The sequence below is a fragment of the Podarcis erhardii genome (genome assembly GCF_964252035.2).
Source record: "Podarcis erhardii genome assembly, chromosome: 5".
In the NCBI taxonomy this organism is placed as follows: Eukaryota; Metazoa; Chordata; class Lepidosauria; order Squamata; family Lacertidae; genus Podarcis; species Podarcis erhardii.
The window spans coordinates 52,948,591-52,961,596 of NC_138509.1; the positions used below are offsets into that span (position 1 = coordinate 52,948,591).

Here is a 13,006-nt window from a genome sequence, read left to right on the forward strand (position 1 = left end):
CCTTTGGCTGATTTATATTCTACAGCCTTTTAAATGTGTTTGTGGGAAGGGGCGGGGTTATAGTTTTAACTATTTACTTGTGTTTTTACCTTGTCTTTTATGATGTGAACCTCCCAGAGATTTTGTGATGAAGGGCGGTATATAAAATGAATGAATGGGAATCAAGCCCTACATCCAATAATTCACTATCAGCAGGTGAGTTTGGAATTTTCACAGGAAGTCTAATCAGATTCCCAAATCAGTAACAGGCCATAACGCTAAACTTGTACATATTTCTGCATGGAAGGGTCTGAAAGGTAAACTCAAAAGTAGTTCCACAATAAGGATTAGGAGGTGATGGCAGTTAACACTGTACGAAGTACTTGTACATAAATCCGCTGGCTAACGCAGATGGTAATGTTTAACTATCATGGACATAGCACTAATTTTAACAACATGCTATCTATTCAACACACCACTTCAAAAATTGGCAGCATCTCATTTTTTTCCTCTCTCTGAGCAAAGTCTACTTCCTAGCCAGTGAATGATGCTGATACAGTGCCAACTGTGGAAATACTACACTTAATCCAGACCATCCTATTCTTATTATTAGGGTGCTGTTGTTTTAAGTTAACACAGATCTTAGTATTTTGGATATGTGGGATGCCTCATTCATTCAAAATGACAGATGATAAGTCACTGGCTTCCCTACCCATTCTCCCTACTACCTGACTGTGGATATTGCTATAAGGAATTTTACCCACAATTGTGATTGGCTCTGCATTGCAGGCTGTGGGCTTTTTTCCTCCTCTATGCATGGCTATGATTTGTTCTTTAACAATAATAGAGTAAATCGCTCTATGATTTTGGTCCCATTATACTGTTTTAACTTTATTCCTTACAAGGAAGGTATTGGGAAAAATATATATCTGTGTGCTGCGCTGGCTCGCCAGATGCAGCTTGTCACGCTGGCCACGTGACCCGGAAGTGTCTTCAGACAGCGCTGGCCCCCAGCCTCTTAAGCGAGATGGGCGCGCAACCCCAGAGTCGGACACGACTGGCCCGTACGGGCAGGGGTACCTTTACCTTTACCTTTTTTAAGTTGGGGTGCAAAACCTCGTCCCCAATGGAGATCCTCTTAAGCTATCCTGCCATTTTGCTTCTTAGTCCAGGTCCAGCTCAGGGTCTGGCATGCCAGCTATATCTCCAGGTTCACAGGTTGCTTATAGAGGAGTGGACCCAATATGCCAGGCGTTCTTATCGGCACTGTGCTAGTAAGGGGGTAGGGGTTGCATTTGCCAGCAGGTAGGGTGCCTGATGGCGGAATCCTTGCACTGCCAAACTCAATGAGCTGCAATAAACTTAACTGTTTATCCTATGTGTAGTCTTTGCTCCTGGAAAATGAACTCTATTGTGCTGGCACAATAAAATACAAACAGCAATACAGTGGTACCTCGGGTTACATACGCTTCAGGTTACATACACTTCAGGTTACAGACTCTGCTAACCCAGAAATAGTGCTTCAGGTTAATAATTTTGCTTCAGGATGAGAAGAGAAATCGTGCTCCGGCGGCACGGCGGCAGCAGGAGGCCCCATTAGCTAAAGTGGTGCTTCAGGTTAAGAACAGTTTCAGGTTAAGAACGGACCTCCGGAACGAATTAAGTACTTAACCCGAGGTACCACTGTACTATTAACAAAGTTTTTAAAAGCTGACTGGATTTCAATTGCTGTTAAAAGTTCTGGTGTCTCGGGGAAAACAAAACAAATGAGCAAAGTGAATTTGCCTAGAGAGGGAATTTCACATAAAATGTACTTTCACTGGTGGCCACACACATGACCTCTGAAGCCAGAGGCACTCAGAGAAGGCTCTCAAATGAAAAACCCCAATTGTTGGGCAGGTTTATATGGAAGAAAGCACTTCTTTAGAAACCCTGGCCCCACAACATTAAGGGCTTTCTGGTAAAAATCAACACCTTCTATTGTGCCTGGATACAAACTGGAATCCAGTGACAATCATTAACTATTTATGTTATTCATAGCAATTCCTGATTAACAACTACCAATTAACCATTTCTAATTCTGTTTACAGGCAGCTCCATATGTAGCACACTGTAGTGATAAAGTATGGCTATCCATTAGCAATACTGTAGCTCAGGGGTCAGCAACCTAAGGCCCATGGGCCACAAGCAGCCCACGGGGGTCGTTTAACCGGCCCACGAGCTGCCCCCGAACTGAGCCGCCCGCTCAGCGAGTCCCCGAGCGCTATGCTAAACTGGCGCAGCACAGATGGGTACCTGCGGTGCTGGAAATCGCGTCTGCACATGCTCAGACGCTGAAAATCACGTCTGTGCAGACGCTGGAAATCGTGTCTGCGCAAACACAGATGTTGGAAATTGTGGCTGGAAGGATCTCCGCTGGAGTGAACCGGCCCAGGCGAGTTAAACCTTGCCGACCTCTGTTGTAGCTGTTGCAGTAATGTTTGGTGTTTTATGAAATCGCTCAATTGCCACTGCCCAAAACAGCCACCTCTGCACCTGGACTTATTGAAGCAGATGAAATACTTAGGTCCCTAATCTTTCTTTTTCCACTCTCTAAACTGTTAAGTATACTTTTTGTACAGTTTAAGTACAGGGAAAAACCAGGCTCTAGTTAAAATATTATATAGAAAATTCCGCCCCTTATTATGTCCTAACCCCAAATCTACATGCTTCCAAGAAACTGAGAAACATGCAGATTCTGAAGCAGTTACAGATAATGGAAAATATGTTTAAGCTGTCATTATATGGGCCCTCTAGTTCATCTCCACATTCATCCGCTCCTCTCGACCCCCGGCCAGAGGCCCAAACACTTAGCTTTCTTTTGTTTTTTAAAGTCAATGGGACATCTATAAGAAAAGTTAGAAAGCAAAATGTGGAGGCATATACAGTGGTACCTCAGGTTACATACGCTTCAAGTTACATACGCTTCAGGTTACAGACTCCGCTAACCCAGAAATAGTGCTTCAGGTTAAGAACTTTGCTTCAGGATGAGAACAGAAATCGGGCTCCGGCGGCGCAGCAGTAGCAGGATGCCCCATTAGCTAAAGTGGTGCTTCAGGTTAAGAACAGTTTCAGCTTAAGTACGGACCTCTGGAACGAATTAACTTAACCTGAGGTACCACTGTAAAGCTTATTAGGTAAATACAGAGGCTCAGCTGTTGTTCGGGACACTTAGTCACCTAAGTTTTACTTAGAGCAGACACATTGAAATTAACATAACTAAATTAGGTTCATTGATTTCAATAGGTCTACTCTGAGTAAAACTTATATGAAATCCACCTTAATTTCAGCTGTGAAGGAATGTGAGACATTTCCTGCTAAAGAGATTCACTCCCTTCCAACAGAAGCAGCTTGCAGTGACACATACACAAGTCCAGGAACATACTGAATGAAACTGTGTGCCTTTAACAGCTGTGCAGCTGGCACAAATTAAAGAAGCAAGGCTTTTCTGGTCTGGAAATACAATTATAGGGAAAGCTTCACCAGTTGACATTCTGTCTGTCAGGCATCTTATTATTTGTGACCCATGATTTTTCATCACAACAGCTTGCAACATTCTGAATGCTAGGGGGGAAATTGCTGAGGAAGAACTTTTTATGAACTAAAAAGTTCATTTGGATAAACTTGAGCTGAACCAGTTCCTTTTATAAAAGGAAAAACTGGAACTAGTTCCTTGTGGACAAGATGAACTTGAAATAGAACAAGCTACTTTTTAGAAACGAACTTTCAAAGCATGGCTCAGATGTGTATTTACCTGTACAATTTACTATGGGTTCAGTTCTATAGGTGGAGAAGCTTGAAAGCTGGGGGCCAAACTACATGGTGCATTAGTTGTTAACTGAGAATGGGATACCTACAAGAAGCCTTGGGAGCTATATTAAAATGAGGCTGTGAGTGCATGTGATTCCCAAGCAACATGTTTCCTACCTGTTTGTTAGTGGGTGTTTAAATATCATGCTTTTGACTCTTTCCTAACAAAAACCAGCCAAGTGATGTTCAGGGCTGCAGAGAAGAAGGGGGGTTAAATCTTTCCTGCCAAAAATACTCCCTAAGTCTGCTATTTGCACATATTTGCTCTTCAGAGGCAAATAGCAGATTTAGCAGGAAAACAGCGTATTCTGTTCAGTGGCTGCTTTTTGCCGCAGAAGAGACTAGTCCAGTCACAAACAAACTGTTTAAATATGCTACTAACATATATAATACACTACAATGTTAAATTAAAAATTGGCAACTGCTTGGCAGACTGCTGTCTTGCTTGGTCTGTGGCTTCATATAGCTGGTGAGCAGCTAGTGGCAGCCATGAACTGAGACTCAGGATGTAGCTGATGCCTAGCAGAGACTTTTCCTGCCCAATGACTTTGTAGGGGCAGTAAACAAGAAGACCAGTGCTAGCTGAGACTAAGAGAGCTGGTGGGGTGGGGGAGCAGTCTTCCTACCTTTAAACTGCAAATCATTTGTCTGCCTCACAGTTCCAGTAATTCTAAGGAGTAGTGCAGCGAACTGAACTCAGAGGATACATGCTCGTCATCCCTAGTCAACTCTTTTCTCTTACTGTGTCCTAGGCTGATGGGAAGCAAGCACCAGGCTGTTTCTTTTCAGCATAACTTTCAGCTCTTGGGACCTGTGGTTTAGTTAGCAATGTCAGATAATTCTGTTGGATATGGAAATGTGAGCAAAAATTGCTCACAATTTGCATGTTCATCCAAAGCAATGAATGGAAATTACACAAGTGAATATGAGCGATATTTACTATTACTGTTTCTGTGGTCTGCAAATGATACATAAATAAATACATTATTATCTGCATTATTTTTGACATTTCCCTAGAAATTAATCATAGAATAAATAGCATTAGTTTTGGCCATCACAGATAGTGAGATGAATAATGAGGGTTTTAATCAAAGCCAAATTGTAGCGGAAGGGAAACAGTGTTGACTTTCACAAACACAGGATGGGGTGGAAATCCCTGCCTCCTTACATCCCTAGGTTTGGGGTGGGGGTTAAAAACTAGCTTTCCTGCATATGCCAAGGGTCTCTCTCTAAGATCAGTAAATGCAAACCTTACTAGTGACTGAAACTGTGTTAGCGACTGTGTTTTTTGATTAAGCACGTTTTTTTTAAATGTTCAAATCTGCCTGCTGCGAGTATAGAAACAAAACAAATACATGATTGTACAGCTAAATAAAAAACAGCACATGTTCCAGTGCTGTCCTGGTACAAATTACATAAATATAATTCACTGCAATTAAGCATAAAATAAAGATTAGCCATTACCTTCTGAAACCACATTTTTTAATTACTCCTGAATTTGTAAACATATGCTAGCAATACTAAAAATGAACCCATCATTTTCATATGAAATAGGTATCATAAATTTTAAAACATGTATTATACTGATATGTTCTCCCATTCCAGCTTTCATTGTTAACTACATGTAGATGAGATTCTGAAATATTACCGTTCTGTGTTGTTTGTTATTTTTGTGCTGCTATTATTATTATTATTATTTCCTTGAGATATAAATGTGGAAGGTGATTAATAACTACTACTACTAATAAAAATGTTTGCAGTTGCTGCTAGCAAAAATGATAACTGTGTATAATATGTTGAAAAGCAGACCTGAGTTTTGTTCAAAATATCAAATTCCATAGAGTTGCGTGGGAAAGGAGCAGAAAGAGAAAGTAGCAAAAGGTTATTACCCCTAACTCTATCTCTCCAAAGAATTTTAGGTGAATATTGGTATTCCTTTATATTATGAAAATGCTGAAAAAAGTTTGGAAATGTATCAGTATTCCTATTAATCTAACATTAAATTAAATGCATTTATTTTTGCTGTAGTATTATTCTAAAACTGTGATGCAGTATACTTTCAGTTATGAGCAGTTGTCCCATGGAAATAAAGGAATTTTACGTATAACTGTATTTAAGTTTACACTGTTTGTTTTAAGAAACGCTTGAATCTTAAATATACATAAGATTCAAATATTAATAAAAAGAAATATACTTGTTTATAATTGTATAAGATTTCATAACTCTTGTTTTCCAGAAATGAAACATGAAAATCTCTATGTTCAGATAACTTAGGCTCATGTTTTATGATTCAGTTTCACTTTTCTCAAATAGTTTGATGCCCAGTGCCTAAATATCAACAAGTAAAATGTACACATAAAAACGCAATCACTCGGTAATGTAACACATTTTTAAAACGTGACAAAATAATTTAACAGAACATTAAATTGTTAACTTCTGTTGTAACACAAAGTTTTGTTTCAATTTAAATTATAAACCAATCAGACAATTTTATACTATAGTCACTACTGTAAAGGGTGAAAGAACAACATTATGGAGATGATAGAAACCTGTTTCACTTCCATAACAGCAGACTGGATGACATAAGAGAATCTTACCTTTTGGAGCATACCAAAATGCAAATAATATATCGTTCTGATCATGAAAAAGGACAGTGAAGTAGTCATTTCTGGTGTTATACACAGTCTTGTAAAATTTCATTTACACGTTTTCCCTGCTTAAACAACACACACACACACACACACACACACACACACACACACACAGAGCTACATCCACGACTGGAAGATAGGTCACATGGCTCTGGGTGCCATTCTTATTGCATTACACATACTGAGTGTAAATGGCAAACAATATCAGTTGATGTTTATGCCATATGTTCCGACTCCTCACATTATTACCACCACAGCAGAGACATAATTCGAAGAATCCTGAAGAAGAGAGGATATTCTAGTTTAATAGATTCTGCATAGCAAAAAGGAATCAGTTTGCTTTTGAATAGGAAAAAAACACTGGAATGAATAAACCTATAAAGCTTAAAAGCAAGCACTGGAACATTTACATGGTACTCGATCGGCCAAATTGTCACCCGAACTTAGTGTTACCAAATCTCATATTTTAATACCTTCATTTATATTTATACCTCATACAATATACTTGTACACCATACATTATTGAACATGTTTTGTATTATATTCCTAATACATTCAGAAAGTGGCAGGACATGCCCCCAAACTCAATAAATATTATAGAAAAAATGAATACTCTTGTGCTACTATCAGAATAAATATATATAAACAGTAAGCATTTTTATTACTGAAGCTCTAACTACATAATTACTGCCATTAAAAAACTTTAGTGTGAAATTTAGTATTATAATTTAAGCCTGAAAGAACAGGAATGACTGTTTCAATAGATAGGCTTGAAAAAGTCGCTTATTAAATTGCCCTGCTGTTAAAATTTATTATAAAATAAATATTTTTAAAGAGTTAAACTTTACCTTTTATTTACGTAACAGACAAGTTCAAATATAACTACAATTTTCTACAATTTTAACTACAATTTTCAGGCAGTGTGGGGGGGCTAAGGGTTCTGCATATGAGGTTTTTTTAATAATGCATATTATTGCACCAATCAGATATTTTTTTGCAGTTCATCTGATTCATCTTTAAAAGATCCTAAGAAAGACATCTCTTTTCCAAATATCATTTAGAAAGCGTTGTTCATCTATAAATCTGTTGAACCATAGAGGGCATTTATTTGTAGTTTACTAAGTTTTTGTACCTTAGATAATCAAACTAAAAATATATTTGGAAGAAAACTCAATTTGCTAAAAATGTTTTCGTAACATTATAGATTTGCTCCAAGACTGACTTTTTGCTGTGTTTTATTTGTAACATCTCAAAAATATTTTCTTTAAAGAATTTAGTGGCATGATTTAGGGCTGTCGTATCTATATAGAAGCTCGCTTGGAGTTTAACTAAAATGGAGAGTACTCAACAGATGGTCTTCCGTTGCATGAAACTTCAACAGTAGAAAATAGCCAAAAAGTCCAGAAAAGGCTATAGAAAGCTCCGTAACGCATGTGTCAAAAAAAAAATATGAACATGCTGGGCATATCCTATTAAGAGTACTAAAAACACATTACATACTATCGCTATCAAACCTCCACAATGAATCTGTTTCACGTAAAGTTTCCGAGAAGCGTGCGGAAATACATATGGTATGACTAGCCTAATAATCACAGTCAATTTCTAAATCCAACAACGAAACCAATCCTCACCAAAGTCTTGAGTATAACTAGCACCTGGATTCTGGGGGTCCTTTCGGTTCCAGCGACTCAGCCATCCTACAGCATGGGTCAATCTTGAGACCCGTTCTTTGCACAGACTAAATGTCCGTCTCCTACAAGTCAAGATGGACTGACGACAGAGTAAAGCAACCCAAATTAGTAAGATTCCTTCTACCTAGCGTACAGCCTGCTCCCAGTATTTTAAGTCTAGGGCAAGCAATATTCCAATTGCTTAGTCTTACGCTGTCCCCTATTGCAGTCTAAAATTTAGTTTGTCATCCAACATTTTTATTTCACTCAGCACCTTGGGGAGAAACTGCCCCAAATAATAGCATTTCAATGAACCATGGCAAGCCTCACTCTTGTGGAATGTAATTTCCCACCCACCCCAATAAGGAATTTCAATTTAACCACCAAATATGGATTTCTTCCTTTCAAGAAAGCATTGCTCCCCGCAAAATATAAAGAAGTATAATGCACCTTTCCCTTTGCTCATAGCTACAATTAAATGACCAAAATAAAGTCTTTTAAGGGTTCTTGCCTTATTTGACATCTGAAAATTAATCCAGTGGAGCGATGGATTTGTGATGGTACAGCCTTTCTGTACTTGATATGTAACATCAGGACTAGGAGCCATTTTACTGTTTTCAGATGGGAATTCTGGTCTAATCTCTAACCCACACTTGATCCATATAGATGGTCAACCATCTGTCTACATGCATGCCCAGCTGTTTGTGTAATAGGGTGTCTGAACAATCTGTAACTCAAGGGAATTCATAGACACATCTTAAATTGCACGGGTGTAAGAGAAAATCATTAAAACCATCTGTAGTGTGAAAAAATGCTAGAGAGAAACAAAACATTAAATGGCAATGACTCCAGCAAAAATAATCAAGACAATAAAGTCCTCCTCTTTCTTATAGTGTGTGGTAGGAAAGGTAAAGGACCCCTGGGCAGAAGGTGACTATGGGGTTGTGGCACTCATCTCGCTTTACAAGCCGAGAGAGCCAGTGTTTGTCCAAAGACAGCTTTCTGGGTCATGTGGACAGCATGACTAAACTGCTTCTGGCGCAAACCGACACCGTGACGAGTTCCGGAGCGCACGAAAATGCTGTTTACTTTTCCACCGCTGTGGTACCTATTCATCTACTTGCAACTGGTAGGCTTTCGAACTGCTAGGTTGGCAGGATCTGGGTCAGAGCAACGGGATTCAAACCACTGACCTTCTGATCGGCAAGCCCAAGAGGCTCAGTAGTTTAGACCACAGCGCCACCTGCATCCAGTATGTGGTATATGCCTGTGATAATCTTCTCTTGAAGGAAAAGATAAAATACTATTGTTCTTGATCATTCCCACCTATTCTGTATCTTTTTGGGTAGAAGAATGAGGCAAGGAAAATGTCTAGGATAAATGTCAGAACTCAGGCGCTTAGGTCAAAGGCTATTTGGGCCTACATGGTAGCATTTTCAAATATACTTACACATTCAAGTTTCAGTTACAGATAGGTAGCCGTGTTGGTCTGCCATAGTCAAAACAAAACAAATTCCTTCCAGTAGCACCTTAAAGACCAACTAAGTCAGTTCTTGGTATGAGCTTTCGTGTGCATGCACACTTCTTCAGATACACTGAAACAGAAGTTCATTCCCACCACCCTTCTGAGTAATACCCCTCCCCACCTTCTCACTATATAGAAGGGTCTGGAAACTTCTGTTTCAGTGTATCTGAAGAAGTGTGCATGCACACGAAAGCTCATACCAAGAACTGACTTAGTTGGTCTTTAAGGTGCTACTGGAAGGAATTTGTTTTGTTTTGACATTCAAGTTTGAGTGAGTTGACAGAGCTACACGTTTAATAAGGTTATAGTGATGTCAGAGCCACCATATAAGAGTGGTTTTGAAGCTACAAACTTATTGGAGATGGAACAGAATCTATTCCTTTCCAAGTAGCTTAATTAGACTTGTGATATTCATCACTGTTTTCCACTATTTTGATATAAACTTCCTGTTTCTGACTAAGGCTTTGTTCAAAGTTTAAACTATGGAATTTGCTCCCAAAAGATCACCACAAACTTGGATGGCTTGAAATGATTAGACAATATTTCATGCAGGATAAGGCTACCCACGGCTCTCTGCCACAATGGCTATGTTCTACCTCCACTGTCAGGGGCACAATGTCCCTGAATACTAATTCTGAGAGTCACATGTGGGGAGACTGCTGTCACACTTATGTCCTCTTTGTGGGCTTTACATAGGCATCTATATGGCTGCTGTGAGAAGAGGATGCTGGACTAGATGACATTTTGGTTTGATTTAGCAAAGCTCTTCTGTTCCTATGACAGATTATTGTAGATGCAGCCTGGCTAGTGGAGAATGGAGTGGAATTATTACTTCTTGTGATCTAGACACTAGACTTCTGTTTTTAGCAGCCACTTTGCAGCGCTGGCTCATGTTTAGCTTGTGATCAACTAAAACTAGATCTGTTTCACATGCACTAGTGCCAAGCCACGTCTCCTCCACCCTATACTTGTGCCTTTGATGCTTTGTACCTAAATGCAGAACTTTACAATTATGTTCATTTTATCATGCTTGTTTTAGCTCAGCATTCCTGCCTGCCAAGATCATTTTGAAACTTGATTCTGTATTTTATGGTGTCAGCTACCCCTCCCAGCTTTGGATCATCTGCAAATTTGAAAAGCATCCCTCGTACACATCTATACACTCTTCAACATTCAAGTAATTTATAAAACTGTCAAAGAGCATGGAGCCTAGCACAGACTGCTGTGATGATCTACTCTGTTTGGCACACTCTCCAAGGAAGACCTGGCTTGAAGGCAAGTCCAGCTGCAGCAGCTTCTTGACTTTCTACACAACTGAACTAATACCAACAATGGATTCTTCCTAAAATTGTTTTTTGCATGGAAAAAATTTTGGGTGAGACCTCCTATTGTCAGTAATGCAAAAAAGGAATAATTGATTCTGTGGAGAGGTCAGAGGGAGAAGAATATTAGGAGTTGTTGGATGCTGAAGAGGCAACAGAATTTAGTGAACAAGGAGAGCTGGTGACAGGGAGCAGTTCAGACTCAGAGGCTGATGCAGAGGAGGTGGGGTAAGAGACTGCAACAGGAGTTTGCCTCTCCTAATGCAATTAGCTCCCCTTCTCCTTGTCTCCAAGGACATGCAGGATGATGTGTAAAGCAGAACAGAGATTAAAGGTTCCCAGACACAGTTGGAGGTTGCTTGGGAAACACCCAGCAGGGGAGGAGTCTTGGTAGAAGGTGAGCACTGTCAGTCCTGGCAACTGCTATAAAGGGGCAAGACCTGCTGGGAAGTGTTGCTGAGATGTATGACATTTTTTGTGAATAAAGGATTAACTGAACTGACAGACTCTGCCTCTTGTGTGCTGATCTGCATTTGAACCCAGATTTGACACAAGAGAACAACTCACCACCTGAAAGACTACCTTCAGCGACCAACTTGAGATTAATGTAGCTTGACATGAGAATAAAGTATAACATGAGAAAAATCTCCTTTGCTGTGAGATTCTTTTGTACTGTATGTTTTTTGTTTTGTTTTGTTTTTTTTTGGTCTATTAATGGTAACAAATTGATTGATTGACTGACTTACATGCAGAACAGGATTAAAATTTCATTGGTAAAGAAAGGGAAATGATAGCAAGCTCATCAATCCTGCAGACAAAACTGTTGCAATGCATTATTTTTAAAAATTAAGCATGGTCCAACACTTTTCAACACTTTTCAAACCTCATTCAGCAGTAGACCTTTAAAGCTAGAATGTGCAACTTGCCAAACACAGAAACCCAAGATACTTCACCAGTTATAGTTTTGCTCTATTACTATGATACGACAAATTTCAATAATGGCGTTTGTAGCCATGTCGGTTCCACATTATAACAGTGAAATGATACCGTTTAACTGTGCAATTTTGTGGTAAGAGTTGAAAAGGTGAAAGCTTGTGGTAGATTTGTAAGGTTACAGCAGTTTTAGGCTCCAATCCTATAAAGCTAAGAGTAAAACCAACTGAGTTCAGTGGGTCTTACTTCTGAGTAGACATGCATGGGATCATACTATCAATCAACTATTCAGTTAAAAGGTCCGTCATTTTATTATTCTGCATCAGGACAATCACATACAGTAGCTCTTCCATTCCTTTGGATTTCCTGATTTGATAAGTGGCTTTTCAATAAAAAGAAAACAGACAATTCTTATAAGCTGAGAATCTGAAGATTCTTGTTTCTTAACTACTGTGGTTAGAAAAATTTATATATTTTTTAAAAAAACTAATTAGGATTTTTCATTTTGTAGACATGTCTACTTTTTATAATAATTTACAACACTGCACTGTTTGCTGAGGCATTTTAACATTTTATTTTGAATCAAAATCCAAAACTGATGTATCTGTATAGTCAATACGCCCGTTGCTTCAATACAAAACTGCATTCTTAATAAAAATGTAAGTGGTGATCTTTTTGGGGGGGTCTAGAAAAAGAATAATAATAATAGTATGAAACACACTACTGCTGATGGGAAAATTCTATAAAGGGTGACATCCAATGTTTAGTTATACTCAGAACAGGCCCCCTAAAATTAATGGCCTTTAAGTCAAAGTATGATTACTTAGTCAGATATGAGCCCCAGAGCATTTTTTCTCTTTTCCAACCAAACACAACCAAACACAATAAGTCTTTGGTTATAAAAAGAAAAGAGAAATGCAAACAAATATATTAGGACCTAATTTACACCAGTTCGTGACACACCTAGGTCAGCAATTCAGGAATTATCATCTCAGGAGGACCAAACTTGCAGATAGGAGGTGTGTAGATGGAGGTACTATTTGTATGAATGAATGATTCCACTTGAGGGATGCACAC

The 13,006-nt window shown here is 38.9% G+C and overlaps 1 protein-coding gene across 8 annotated transcripts in view; it reads right to left on the bottom strand.

The window, feature by feature from the left end:
- The window catches only part of RBM20 (RNA binding motif protein 20), a 111,321-nt gene that overhangs the window by 33,454 nt on the left and 64,861 nt on the right, over nucleotides 1–13,006 (bottom strand). The window contains exon 1 of one of the 8 annotated variants that reach the window (XM_081863392.1): nucleotides 6,426–6,730. The exons of 6 other annotated variants lie outside the window; for them this stretch is intronic. The gene's annotated coding sequence lies outside the window, so the exon portion shown is untranslated. Of the gene's footprint in view, nucleotides 1–6,425; nucleotides 6,731–13,006 lie in introns of those variants that run through there. One more of the 8 variants, XM_081863395.1, reaches the window with a different exon arrangement.